Genomic DNA, 12,947 nt, shown 5'->3' with positions numbered 1-12,947 from the left:
CAAGGTGGTCAGTAGGCGCATAGCGAGGTGGCGAGACCGGCCCGTATTGGACGAAGGGTTGGCTGCCGGGATGCGACGACCGGGCATAGTTGCCGAACGTCTGAGGTCGACGGCGGCAGTAGCGAGCAACGTGTCCGGGAGTGAAGCAAGCGTAGCAAATCGGTCGGTTATCGGGCGTCCTCCAGGGATTGGCGACTGGTGCTGCCGCCCAAGGTGCAGTATAAGCAGCCGGGTGTGCGGGCTGTGAGCGCGTGGTGTAGGGTGGTTGCGGGAGCCTACGTACAGCGTCTGCATATGTGAGCGGCGCGGCTACGGGCTGCATCTCTTGCGAAAAGGCGACAGGCGGAGCCACAGGCTGCGTTGCATAGGTTAGGGGCGCGGCCACAGGCTGAACGGCTGGTGGATAGGCGACAGGAGCGCCTACCGGCTGTGCGACACCCGGGCAGTGACCACGGCTTGATAGAGGTGGCTCGTAGTGCGCAAGTGGAACAGCTTGTGCAACCTCTTCCGATATAGCAGTGCGAAGCGGGGCAGGTAGACGGGTAGTGGTCTCGTGAGTAAAGGGCACTAGGGAAAGTTGGCGGGCGACTTCCTCACGGACGAAGACTCGGATATTCTGAGGCAATGGTGAATTGTCGGGCATGGAGTCGAAGCTGGACAGCGACTCACCACCAGGCTGAGGCTGCCTAGTCAGAGTGCGTTGCTTTTTCAACTCGTCGTAGCTCTGACACAAGCTGACGACTTCAGAAACTGTGCTTGAATTCCTTGCCAAAAGCATTTGAAATGCGCCGTCGTCGATGCCCTTCAGTATGTTTTTGACCTTGTCAGATTCGGGCATGGTGTCATTCACACGTCGACAAAGGTCGACGACGTCCTCAATATAACTGGTAAAGGTCTCGCCAGTCTGCTGAGAGCGGACGCGCAAGCGCTGTTCTGCCCTCTGCTTGCGGACAGCCGGCCGACCGAACACTTCAGCACATGACGTCTTGAAGACGCTCCATGTGGGGATGTTGTGTTTGTGGTTATTAAACCACAATTCGGCGACGCCAGTGAGATAAAATATCACGTGGCCCGGCTTGTCGGCTTGATCCCACTTATTGTTGGCGCTCACCAGTTCGTAGTGCTCGAGCCAGTCTTCGACGTCGGTCCCATCCGCACCACTGAAGACCTTCGGCTCCCGTAGTTTAGGATGGCCAGGGCAGTTGAACTGGAGCGAAGGCGTCGATGTAGTGGCGTTGGCAGTCATGACAGGTGGTAGCGTGCGGCTTCGCAGCTCCAGGGTGTAGCAACGGGGATTAACAGCACCTCCCACCAAATGTGAGGAGGTTTATTAGCCGTTAAAGACAGCGACGAGACAGCGTCAAGAACCGTCCAGCGATCGGCACAGCAACGAACCGAAGCACGAGCCGAGAGAGCCAGGCGTTGGCGATGCTGCTCGCTGCAGGCACATCTTCTTCTTCACACATGCATAATGTCTCTAGCCACTCCTCTAGCAAATTCATATACCTCCGCACTTTTTGATATGGAGTGAATGCCAATGTCTGCGTCACAGAAGGCAATGTCATCAGCATACACGTATGCATGCACATCCTGGCTGTAAGGGATTGAACTCATTAAGATTTTGAATAATAGTGGAGACAAAACAGCCGATTGGGGAACTCCACGAGTTTGTTTAAATTTTGACGAAGTGAAGCCATTGTTAAAGCAATAAAATTCTTTTGCCCTCAAAAATTCTCCCAGCCACGCAATAATGTACTTTGAGAAATCATGGCTTACAAGTATCTCCAATATCACTGAAAATTTCACACTGCCATATGCTTTGGCTATGTCCGAAGTCACTAGAGCAGCATGTTGCCTTCTTTTGCGAGCAGGATGAATGGGGCTTTCTGAATCAGCTTGAGCACACCACATCGAACAGTGTTCTCTGAACCCACTTTAACTAGGGTTTAATAATTTATTTTCTATCCTCCAGTTTGTCATTTTCTTATGAAGCGCCCTCTCAAGAAGCTTTACCATATTAGAAGTAAGGGAGATTCGTCATGTTTTCTATGTTATAGCCTAAACCTTGTTTTTTCTTTGTCCGAATTATTTTCGCTAATTTACAATTATATGAAATCCAGGCGTCTTAACAAATAATTTGCAGTAGTCAGGAGGTCACCTGGCTATAATTTAAATAATAATTTTATCATGGCAGCTGTAATTCCGTGTGTACCGGGAGCTGATGAGGGTAAATTCTGAACAACCTGAGCTAATTCTTCCAAAGTAACTCTAATAAAATACGTTATTACCAAGGGAGGTCTTAGATGATACAACTTGCACGATGTGAATCGACACTCTAGTTCTTTTGCTATGATTTCCAAAAATTTTTTGATAACATCGGGTGACATGATTTCACAGTCTGCATTGGTTGGAGATGGCAGAATTTTACGCGATTTGAGGAACCCAAACAGGGCACTTTTGTTCTTAGGGTTAGAGAGATAGTCATGATGTTTTCTATCATATTCGTCTTTAGCTAAGTAAACTGTGCGCCTAAATTTTGCAGCATAAAACTTGAAATCTGACCAATTACGTAGACATCATCATCATCAGCATCATCATCATCATCATCATCAGCCTGACTACGTCCACTGCAGGACAAAGGCCTCTGCCATGTTCCGCCAGTTAACCCGGTCCTGTGCTTGCTGCTGCCAACTTATACCCGAAAACTTCTTAATCTCATCTGTCCACCCAACCTTCTGTCTCCCCCTAATCCGCTTGCCTTCTCTGGGAATCCAGTCAGTTACCCTTAATGACCAGCGGTTATCCTGTCTACGCGCTACATTCCCGGCCCATGTCCATTTCCTCTTCTTGATTTCAGCTAAGATTTCCTTAACCCCCGTTCGTTCCCTAATCCACTCAGCTCTCTTCTTGTCTCTTAAGGTTACATCCACCATTTTTCTTTCCATTGTTCGCTGCGTCGTCCTCAACTTAAGCTGTACCCTCTTTGTAAGTCTCCAGGCTTCTGCTCCGTAGCTAAATACCGGCAAGATACAGCTGTTATATACCTTCCCCTTGAGGGATAGTGGCAATCTACCTGTCACGATTTGAGAGTGCTTGCCAAATGTGCTCCACCCCATTCTTATTCTTCTTGTTACTTCAATCTCGTGGTATGGCTCCGCGGTTATTACCTGCCCTAAGTAGACATAGCGTTTTACAACTTGAAATGCACTATTACCTATCTCGAAGCGCTGCTCTTTTCCGAGGTTGTTGTACATTACTTTCGTTTTCTGCAGATTAATTCTAAGACCCACCTTTCTGCTCTCCTTGTCTAACTTCGTAATCATGAGTTGCAATTCGTCCCCTGAGTTACTCAGCAATGCAATGTCATCGGCGAAGCGCAGGTTACTAAGGTACCCTTCATTAACTCTTATCCGTAACTGTTACCATTCTAGGCTTCTGAAAACCTCCTGTAAGCACGCGGTAAATAGCATTGGGGAGATTGCGTCCCCCTGCCTCACACCCTTCTTGATTGGTATTCTGTTGCTTTCTTTATGAAGCATTATGGTAGCAGTTGATCCCCTGTAGATTTCTTCCAGGATGTTTATATATACTTCATCAACGCCCTGATTCCGCAGTGTGTGCATGACGGCTGATATTTCTACTGAAGCAAACGCCTTCTCGTAATCTATGAAGGCTACGTATAGTGGTTGGTTATATTCTGAGCATTTCTCTATTACCTGACTGATAGTATGAATGTGGTCGATTGTTCAGTAGCCTGTTCGAAATCCTGCTCGTTTCTTTGGTAGATTGAATTCTAATGTTTTCTTTACTCTTTTAGCAATTACCTTTGTAAATAGTTTGTATACTGCAGAGAGCAAGCTGATCGGCCTGTAATTTTTCAAGTCCTTGTCATCTCCTTTCTTATGTATTAAGATGATGTTAGCGTTTTTCCAAGACTCTGGTACTCTTCCCGTCAGGAGTCATCTCGTAAACAGGGTGGCTAGTTTTTCTAACACAATCTGTCCTCCATCTTTCAGCAGATCGGATGTTACCTGGTCCTCACCAGCAGCTTTGCCTCTTTGTATGCTCTCCAAAGCTTTTCTGACTACTTCTATCATTACTGGTGGGATGTCATCTTGGTTACTGCTTGTTCTTATAGCATTAAGGTCGTGGTTGTCCCGGCTACTGTACATATCTCTGTAAAACTCCTTCGCTATTTTAGCTATCCTATCCACATTGGTAGTTATTTTGCCTTCTTTGTCCCTTAGTGCATACATCCAATTTTTGCCTATCCCAAGTTTCCTCTTCACTTCTTCGTTTTTCAGAGCGTGTTCAATTCTCTCCATGTTATACCTTCTTACATCACATACCTTATGCCTATTAATCACCTTCGAAAGCTTTGCCAGTTCTATTTTGTCTGTTGTACTTCAGACTTTCGTGATTAGACGCTTCTTAATGAGATTCTACGTTTCTTGGAAAAGCTTGCTAGCATAGCGTCCTGTCTAACTACCCTGCCTCCAACTTCCACAGCACACTCCGTAATAATACTCGTCAGATTATCATTCATTGTATCTATGCTAAGGTTGGTTTCCTCACTAAGAGCCGAGTACCTGTTCTGAAGCGAGACTCTGAATTCCTGTACTTTCCCTCTTAGTGCTAGCTCATTGATTGGCTTCTTGCGTATCAGTTTCTGTCGTTCCTTCTTCAAGTCTAGGCGATTTCGAGACCGTACCATTCTATGGTCACTGCATCGTACCCTGCCAACCACTTCCACATCCTGCGCGATTCCTGGGTGTGCACTCATTATAATGTCTATTTTGTTTTTATTTTCGCCATTAGGGCTCCTCCATGTCCACTTACCGCGGTTTCCTCGTTTTCGGTAGAAGGTATTCGAAATCCGTAAATAATTGCGCTCTGCGAATTCTACTAGTAGCTCTCCTCTGGCGTTTCTAGTACCGATGCCATAATGTCCTACTGCCTGGTCTCCAGCCTGCTTCTTCCCAGCTTTGCATTAAAGTCTCCCATCAATATTGTATAGCGTGTTTTACCTTACTCATTGCCGATTCCACATCTTCATAGAAGCTTTCAACTGAAGTGTCACCATGGCTGGATGTAGGCGCGTAGGCCTATACCACCTTCATGTGGTATCTTTTATTCAGTCTAATTACAATACCTACCACCCTTTCATTACTGCTATAGTGTTCCTCCATGTTGCCAGCTATGTTTCTGTGAATTAGGAACCCCACTCCCAGTTCCCTTCTCTTAGCCAAGCCCCGATAGCAAAGGACGTGCCTATTCTGTAGCACCATATAAGCCTCATCTGTCCTCTTTACCTCACTGAGCCCTATTATATCCCATTTAACACCCTCTAGCTCCTCGAATAGTACAGCGTGACTTCCCTCACTAGATAAGGTTCTAGCGTTAAACGTTGTCAAGTTCAGGTTCCAATTGCGGCCTGTTCGGATCAAGAGATTCTTAGCACCCTCTGCTGCGTTGCAGATCTGACCACCGCCGTGGTCAGTTGCCTCGCAGCTGCTGGGGACTGAGGGCCGCGAGTTATTTGACGTATGCATGTGGGAGGTAGTGGCCAGATGTTGCACCAGGGTGGCCAATCTTTCTCTAGTGAGGGAGTGCGTTCCCGGCGGTGGTTACCGGTGAGGCCGCACCCCAGGCCCCCTAGTGCAGTTCCATCACCACGCGGATTTTTTTTTACCCGGTTGAGAACTGCACGGCACCGGGATTTGAATCATGGACCTTTTGCATGTGAGGCAGATGCTCAAACCGCTACGCCATCGCTGCACTACTTACGTGGACAACGATTACACAAAAGTTCTTTCCACGCGGCCGGTCGTCGGTAATCCCGTGCACATTCAGGATTCCACCACAGACTGTGACTTGTGCTGTTTGCAGACTTAACTGCGAACTCATCTTTTTTATAGGCTCTTTAGAGCAACGCCCATAGTCTCATACCTTTTGTCTCTTCTCTCTCTTTAGAATGAATAGTCAAGGCAGATTCTAGACCTTGTTTAAATTTATTATAATTTATACATACTTGGTTCTGACTGCATGATGGTGTTGTAGGACAAACAATATCAAATATTATTGGCAAGTAATCGCTGATGGTGGCACATTCCAAGACAGTTCATAACGAACTAGTGAGGGAAGAACTAACAAAACTTAAATCTAATGCTGAGCGAGACATGGCACTAATAAAAGTAGGTGTTCGAGAGTGGAGGAACGATAAATCGTTATCTGCTGTCCACTCCCCCAATAGTTTACCACCACCATCGGTTCGAAAACCCCAACAGGTATGGTGGGAATTGAAATCTGCCACCAGAATTTTATCTCTACAATGAGATGTCAGTGCAACGTCCAAACATCGCGTGTCTAGAACCCCTGTACGGAAGTATGCATTGACTAGTAAGAAAAGCAGGCAACCTGTCAAAATGACTTCTAAGGCGAAAATTTCACTTTCCGGTGACATATTCTTATACGTAGTTTTAGCCTTTAGAGTTATTTTGAAAATATTAAAAAATACCAGACCTCTACCTTTCAATGGGCGGTCCAGGCGGAAAGATTTATATCTACTTAATTGAAAGGTCTGATGTGTTGAAAGCCGGGTTTCTTGTAATGCAATTATATCTGGATTGAATTTCGATGCTAAGAATGATAAATCGGTTACTGCTGAATGAAGTGATTGGCGATTCCAGTGAAGAATTTATGGTGACCCTATGGTTAGGCTAAAAAGTCTCAGTGACTGCCTTGTTTAAAATACTTTTTTTTTAGAAAGTCGGCTTTAGATAGGCTGCCCTTTTGGTATTTCTTGGACTTTGAGGGGCTAGGTTGAGTACCTTTTTTTCTCAAAGGGGATCTTGAGCGCTTTAGTGATCAGGGGTCCATCTACATTTCATCTGATTCCGACATGTCTTCCCCGGTAGCTTCGCTTTGACCCACAGTGAGTTCAGCAGATGTACTCTCGACTTTAGTACCCTGTGACTAGGTACCTGAGACTACCTCTTTTAAAGGTCCTTTACTTCCGCTGTTCTGAGTAGGTGGGCTGAGATTTTCAGCTGTGCCCAATAACTGGGCCATCTGGTTCGTGAGTATATGGGTGAATTTCCCATAAAGGCTTCCGGCTAGGCGTTCCATTGCCGTTTCCGTTGCTTTATCGATTGCTTCCACAATAGAAGCAGAGAGTGACACTTCCATATCTGGTATAACGGGCTGTAATGCTAGCATAATCTAATTTTCGTGCTTCAATTTCAGGTACTGCTTCCTTACGACAGCATCGCCTACGTTCAGTTATTTCAAGAATTCGCAGTTCACGAGCCTTTAAAGGACAGTTTGAAAAGTACAGTACTAGTGCACTTTAATTCCGTACATACATGTGGTGACACACTCTTCTCTTCTAACTATCGTGTTATCGGGTAGCTGATTTCAAATCAGGTGCTTCTCAGTCACAAAGTACACAGCTAACTATCTGTACAGTAGTAAACACAAGACGTGTTATAGTAAACTGTAAAACGATGGAGAAGCGTCACTGATTGCCTAGCTATGAGTATCAGAATGGACTAGAGAGAATGTGTGCGTTAGAATGCTGCCAAACAAAGTATGTGCTACCGAGAGTGGCAGAGAAGCAGAACAAGAATCAAGAGGTGAAACAGCAGGTAACACCAGCAGCACCTAATCACGCAACTTTCTTTTTCGATCACCACAACAATGCACGTTCAATTTTCAATGTTATGCATGAATGGAAATGAGACCGCTGACAGCTGAATGTGTCAGCGTCGCTGGTACTCAGCACGAAATCACATCACACTGCTACCTAGCGCACGCTTTTGTTAGCTTGACAGCACACGCAAACGATTCGCATCGAAGCTAACGAATGTTTCAGCGTCGTACAATCCGCAAATACACTCATGTAGTTACCTACCTGTTCTGTTCTGTTTCAACTGTTTTGCTGGGGAGAGGTTGAGGTGCCTATTGCCTCGGCTACTCCATATCCCAAAGTTCTGCAGCGAAAAACACAATAATAATAAAGAACGGTACCCAAAAATTAACAATACGGAAAAGAAAAAAAACATAATAGCACACTGAAACCAGTTCCAATATCATGCCAATTACACAGTTTTCTTCGCGCAGTTCACACAGTCATAAACTACTTACACGCACACCTTACTAATCTAATGTCAGTACATACATGACCAAATTTTATATAATACCCATCTCTGGCTGTCTGTCATAGGCGCTTGTCCAGTCCGGTCTCCACTAAAAAGTCTGTCAGGAAGATTATTGCCTTTTTCTGGAGATGCATCTCAGGCCATGGTCCAAGTAGTTTCTTTATTGTGAGGGGCCGTCTGTCCAAACTTGCTAATTTGTTCTTTAATTTTTCTCTTTCATTCGCGTATTTAACGCACTCCAAAAGAATATGGCGAACATTTTCTTCTGCATGACCACAAGGGCATTCCGGTGAGTTGGATCGATGTATCTTGTGCAGGAAGCTGTTTGTGTATGCTACTTCCAATCTAAGTCGGTGGTCTCTAGGTGTCATGGGAGGTATGTCGCTATGGAAAATTTTCTGTGTGGATCAACTTCATCAAGTACCGTTTCTTTTGATTTAGTGCTCTCAAACCACTTCTCCTTCGAACAATGGTTCGCTCCTTGCGATATAAAATGTCGAATATCCGCCCCAGACATAAAGATTGCATAATCCCGTCCTTCATTCGACGCTTTCTTCGCGAGGCTATCAGCATCTTCATTTCCCTTTATTCCAATGTGGCTGGGTATCCATTGGAATACGATGTTGTGACCCTGCGATGAGGCATATTCCACAGTTTCTGCGATACATAGTGCTATTTCACCATTTTCAGTAACGTAAAAAGTTGGGCGAGTTGGTGCTGGTTCATGATGATAAGGGGCGCGAAACAAACGACACACAACAGAGAAGAAGTACACGGGACGACGCGCTACTAGCAACTGGAATGTTTTATTCAGGAACCACCATTTATACCGCAGTGACATCAGATTTAACCCAACGAATCGACCAAAAACTAAAAATACGTGCTCAGCATGCCTATAAGTAACGTTGCAGATAGGCTATCTCCCCTTCCTGCAGACTGATAGAGGGGTGGCTGATGCAATCATGCCCCTCCCTCTGGATAAAGAGGGCTTCTATAATCTCCCTCTCCGCTGAGCCCCTGTGCCTGTAGATTACAGTTGTCTGCTCAAATACCGGCTTACAGTTACCCTGATCGCATCCTCTGCAATGCATCGCCAGATGCGTGAACTGCCTTCCTATTAAAGAGCTGCTGTGCTCTCGCAACCGCACGTTGAGGCATCTACCAGTTTGCCCTATGTATGCCTTGCCGCACTACCACTATCGTGCGGCAAGGCATACATAGGGCAAACTGGTAGATGCCTCAACGTGCGGTTGCGAGAGCACAGCAGCTCTTTAATAGGAAGGCAGTTCACGCATCTGGCGATGCATTGCAGAGGATGCGATCAGGGTAACTGTAAGCCGGTATTTGAGCAGACAACTGTAATCTACAGGCACAGGGGCTCAGCGGAGAGGGAGATTATAGAAGCCCTCTTTATCCAGAGGGAGGGGCATGATTGCATCAGCCATCCCTCTATCAGTCTGCAGGAAGGGGAGATAGCCTATCTGCAACGTTACTTATAGGCATGCTGAGCACGTATTTTTAGTTTTTGGTCGATTCGTTGGGTTAAATCTGATGTCACTGCGGTATAAATGGTGGTTCCTGAATAAAACATTCCAGTTGCTAGTAGCGCGTCGTCCCGTGTACTTCTTCTCTGTTGTGTGTCGTTTGTTTCGCGCCCCTTATCATCATCACCATTTTTGTTAGGTGATCTCACATTTCTGATTAGCTGAAGAGCAGGTTTACTATCAGTGCACATCACCCATTTTCGTGGCTCAGGATTCTCGCAGATAAGCTTAACTGCTTCAAAGATAGCCACCAATTCTGCTGTCGTCGATGAAGATTTGTGCGATAATTTGTACATCTTCTTTTTCTGAATTTCGGGTATAAAGACCGCACAGGCTGACGCTTCTTCTGTGCATGATCCGTCTGTATATATCTTCGTTTTTTCATTATGCATTACATGAAGCTCATGAGGTACCAACTGTGCCGCTACTAGAGGTGCCATGTCTGCTTTCTTCTCTATGCCGTCTATTTTACGGATAACGTTGAGAAGTGGCAGCCTTTTCCCATCGCCGTAATGTGTTGGCTTGTGCAAGGTTTGCTTTCAGCAATGATAAATACTAATGGTGAAAACAAACACAGTGCGGATAAATACTCCTCCGTAGGCATCACGCGATCTTTCGGGCATCGTATATAGAGTCTAGGTTGCGACAGAAACTACCGTCGATTTTTTTTAACTAATGTTCCTCACATGAGCTGGTTCATACGAGCTAGACGGTAGGGGCCTACGTTGAGTGCAGATGACACCGCTCTGAACTGATTTCGCGGTAGGCGAGGGCTCCCGCTCAAAGCTTCCAACCTTCGAAGCTTGTTTACACTCGTTTTTAGCACAGAAAGTTACAGATCAAAGCAGTGGAACACCTACATGCTCCAGTAGTCTGTACGATGTTTGCACCTGGCCGACTATCGCTCCATAGGCGTCGCTCGAGCTCGCACGAAACCACGTCATGCTGGTAGCACTCGCAGTCATTCGTTGTATCGTTGTCATTCTAGATGATGAAATGGTCATTGGTCATTCAGGAACGTTTGGAGTAGTTTTCGTGCTTGCTCCCAGCACTCTGCCGTCCCTTCGAACTGGCGGCCATTAGGCACAGCATTCAAGGGCATCGAGGCCTCTGGTTAGTTGGCGCCACCGTACACGTAGTGACGTAGGCGAAAATATCAAGCCTGGCTTGATCCCTCGTGCCTCGTTGCATATTGTTATGCCAGCGAGTCCTCGTCAAACGTCCGTGCCTCTGAAAAAGGCAATCTGGGTCAAGGCCAGCCCGCAGTCCGCCTGGCGCGATCAACTCGACGGCGTGAACACGCGCGGCGCCCCTCTGGCCCACGTGCATTGAGTCAGTTGCTACGTGACAGCGAGCCGGCGTCCTCGTGTCTGGTGGTCTGACGCATGGCGCGGCGACCCCATTGGAGGAATCTGCCCGGACGACCAGCGGCGCTTCTGATTGGACATTTTGGTTGGACCCGGTGTAAATAAAAGAAGCCCTGCGGCGCGTCGCGATCGGCAGTCCTACGAGAGAGGAGTCCCCATGTCGGAGAGCCGACATGTGTGTGAGTCAGCGGTCTTAGGCGAAAAGTTGACCTATGTATTAGAGAGGAGAGCTCGGCTCTTCGAGTCTCTGTCGGCCCCAGTGCCGAAATTGTAACGCCTCTGTATATATGCTGTACATAAACCTTGTTTAACTCACCGTCGTCTCGTCCGCTCGTCTTATCAGCTCTGCGCAGAAGCAGTCGCGGGCTGAGAAACATACGCTACCAAACGGCTGGTGACCTTCCCGGCGGAGTTGAAAGCAGTGGCGCCTTCGGGGCCGTGTCGGCGTCCCCGTCTTTCGCAACAGTGGTGGCTTCGGCGGGATCGGTCCGTCCTTCGCAACAGTGGTGGCAGCGGTGGGATTCGGAGGTGGCTTCGCAACAGTGGTTGGCAGCTGCGGGATCGGCCGGCGTCAGCGACATCGATGCGGTGAGTGCCTGATGTTTTCCCCTCAGTTCACCAGACTACTCTAGCTCAGGTTGTGGTAGTTTAGAGAAGGGATGTGTGAAGCATTAGAGTGAGCTTTGATCGTTTCAAGCCAAGTCGAAGCGCTTTGAAACCAAAGTTAATGCGGAGGGGGTAAACACGGGAGTGTGAAAAATTGCTTGCGCGTCTTGCTAGTTGACTTATAGTGGGTACGGCAAGTAAATTGTTAACAGGGGCAAACAGCAAGAGGCTAGTGTGAACGATGGAGAACCTTAAAGTGAAGAAACTCATCGAAATTTGTGAGGAACTCGGCATTACTTTGGGCCGCGCGAAACGAAAGCAAGCGATCCTTGAGATCATGAAGGATGAGGGAGTGTCGGCTGAGGAAGTCGATGAGGCCTGGGTGGATATTAAAGCACGCCGTGAGGAGGCTGAAAGGCGAGAAGTAGAACGTCGCGAGCGCGAGGAGGCCGAGAGACAAGAGCGCCTAGAGTTGAAACGACTAGAATTGGCAATCCTACAGTGTTCGCAGGCGCCTAGCGTAGCTTCTCCAACAGTTCAGGTCAGCGGTTTTAGAATTCGGGACCAACTGCCACCATTCGTAGTAGGCGAGGACATGGCGAAGTATCTCGTCAAGTGTGAACACGTCTGTGAGCGAAACGCTTTGGAGCGGTCTTTTTTGGCGCGGAACCTGCTAGCTCTTCTTCCCGGCGAAGTGTCCGACGCGATAACTTGCTTGTCGAGGGAATCGTTTGAGAGCTATGACGAGGTTAAGGAAGTGCTCTTGAGACGTTATAAGTTGTCACCCGAGGCTTTCAGGCAAAGGTTCCGGTATGCTAAAAAGGGGAATGAGTCACACGTTGACTTCGCGTTTCGTCTTAAAGCCGATTTGATTGAATGGCTCAAGGGCGAAGGTGTTTATGACGACCGCGATAAAGTGGTGGAATGCGTTGCATTGGAGCAATTCTACCGCTGCATCGAAGAGGATGTCAAACTTTGGCTGCAGGACAGACTTGGGGAAGTACAGTTAAATAAGGCAGCTGAGTTAGCCGAGGAGTATTATGCTCGCCGAAAGTTGCATAGCAGGGCAGTGCGCGTTGAAAAGGATGAAAGGAAAGAGGGCTTTTCAAGGAGACCTGATCAACGGAAACCCGTTCCGCACCGTAATTTCAAAAAGGACCCGTCTCTTACGAAGGACAGTGTAGGGGAAGGGCAAACAGAAGCGGAGAAATCGAGTGAGGTTTCTACCACACAGGCATTTGAATCGGAAAACAAACGGAAGCCGCTAATCT

Source organism: Rhipicephalus microplus, chromosome 4 (genome assembly GCF_043290135.1).
Source record: "Rhipicephalus microplus isolate Deutch F79 chromosome 4, USDA_Rmic, whole genome shotgun sequence".
Lineage (NCBI taxonomy): Eukaryota > Metazoa > Arthropoda > Arachnida > Ixodida > Ixodidae > Rhipicephalus > Rhipicephalus microplus.
This window is presented reverse-complemented; position numbering follows the sequence as displayed.